The sequence below is a fragment of the Crocodylus porosus genome, unplaced genomic scaffold (assembly GCF_001723895.1).
Source record: "Crocodylus porosus isolate Cpor-Errol unplaced genomic scaffold, CroPor_comp1, whole genome shotgun sequence".
Lineage (NCBI taxonomy): Eukaryota > Metazoa > Chordata > Crocodylia > Crocodylidae > Crocodylus > Crocodylus porosus.
The window spans coordinates 82,882,333-82,884,616 of NW_017728931.1; positions in this window are offsets into that span (position 1 = coordinate 82,882,333).

The following is a 2,284-nucleotide window of genomic DNA, read 5'->3' on the forward strand; positions in this document are numbered from 1 at the left end:
CTCACAAATGGCATTCCAGGCAGCCAACCTCTCCTCTCCCTCTCAGCAACCTTCTCCCTCTCAGCTTTGGTCCCCTCTCTGGGACCTTCTGCCACACAGGCCCTGGCCCCGCCTTCACCGGCCAGTCTGACTCCACGCCCCTGGCTCTGTGCATCCCTCACATAGTTAGTAGGGTCAGAAGGGTCCTGAGCAGATCATCAAGTCCAACCCCCTGCCATGGCAAGAAAAAGTACTGGGGTCAAATGATCCCAGCAAGGTGTTCATCTAGCCTCCTCTTAAAGACCCCCAGGATAGGAGCTAGCACCACTTTGCTCAGAAGTTGGTTCCAGATGCTAGTCACCCTGACGGTGAAGTAGTACCTCCTCGTGGTGGGCCCTGGCCCTTTTGACCCCCCGGGTCCTGGCCCCAGCATTGACCAGTTTGAGGATCCATCCAGTCAGGTTAAACTCAGGCTAGCCTTCTTTTCCTCACAACTTCACTGCCTGCTTGCTGGAGTTCTCTACCATTTGAGCCTCAACCCTTTCAATCTCTACTCAACTCTGGGCTTCCTGCCCATCCTAACGTATCTCATGCTCCCTGCCCATAGCAACTCTGTTCCAGGCTCCCTGCCTGTCAGCTCAGCTCCAGGGTCTCAACTATGGGGTTATAAGGTGTCCCCATCCACCTTTTACTGGGGAGGTGACTGGCCTGACATTTCTCAGGACTACCCCACCACACCATCCTGCCCCTGCAGGGTACAGGTTTCAGTTATACCCAGGACCTGGGGCCTCCTCCCTCCCCATAGCCCCTGCCCATATACCTCTAAGATGTTCCGAGCAGCAGCACAGCCACCTGTTGTAATTCCACCTGCCAGCAGCAAACTGCTGCCCCAGCTCTGAGGGCCTGGCTTAAAATGGAGGCTGCTCCACCCCCTCCTCAAATCCCAGGGCTCCCCTGGAGTCATGTGACTGCCTGATTAAGGCTAGCCTACACCTGCAGGCTGCCCTGCTGCCTGCTCTCAAACCTTAAAGTGGCAGGCACCAAAGATACTCTGCCACAGCCTCTGAAGCAAAGAAAAAGTACAGGGCAGTATTCATTGGCCTTACTGTAGCTTATGATACTGTATGGAACTACTGTTTGATACTGAAGCTCAAATATTACTTAAAGATCCCCAGTTTGTACAGTTTTTTAAAGAATGTCCCTGCTGGCATCCATGCATCTTGAAAAAAGAACCTGATTAATATGCAGGCAGAATAGTAGCCAGACCTAGGGCTGGGGTGGGGTGGGGTGGGGTGGAGAACTGGGAGAATAGTTTAAAACAAGGGACCTAGAGGAAAGGGTGGAACCTGAGATTGTTTGGGAAAAAAGGAGGTTTGGCAAGGAAGTGACAGATGGGGGAGACAGAGGAACTGAGATGGATAAATTGAAAGCAACTGGGACTAACAGGACATGAACACTGGGTTCAGAAATCAGTGGGGGGAAAAGAAGGATGTGGGAGGAGACAGATTTAGCAGTGACTGAAGGTGCAGGGTAGAGAGCCTGAAACAGAGCCAAGTGAAGTGAGACTGCCAAGATTTGATCAGAAGTCCAGGGAGAGAGGAGGGGACTGGAAGCCAATGAGGATGAGTAACTCGAGGCAAAGCGAGAGACAGATTGAGGAGATCGGCACAGGACTGGGACTAGCTGGGCAAAGAGACTGGGGAGCAGGAGGAACTGGGAAGACATGTTTGGCAAATTACTAGATGAAGGGCATGGGCAAGGGATGAGGAGTCACTGGGCGTTAGATCTTGGTCTGTGCTAGCAACAGATTATGGGAGCTAGGACAAAAGATGTCAAGATGGGTGAACATGAACAAGAGTTTGTGTCCCTGAAATCATGCTCCCCTCCAGGGCGTGGAACGGGAAGCGGAGGGACTTTAAGGACAATAAGAAATCCTTTTTTTAAATACATAGGGGGCAAAAAGAAGGTCCCGGGTAACGTGGGGCCCTGGCAGGACGTGTTGGGGAATTTGGTCGTCACACCAGACGACAAAGCTAACATGTTTAACGATTTCTTTGCCTCTGTCTTCCTAAGTAGGGACCAGAACAGCCACCTCCCTGCTGGCCCCCCCTCGGTCCCCAGGGGAGGCACACCTGGGCCAAAGGTTAGCATGGAACCAGTTAGGGGGCTTCTGGAGGGGCTGGACATATTTAAGTCAGCCAGCCCGGACGATCTCCACCCTAGAGTCCTTAAGGAATTGGCCAAGGTCATTGCAGGACCCCTGGCACGGCTCTATGAGCACTCATGGTGCTCTGGTGTAGTCCCA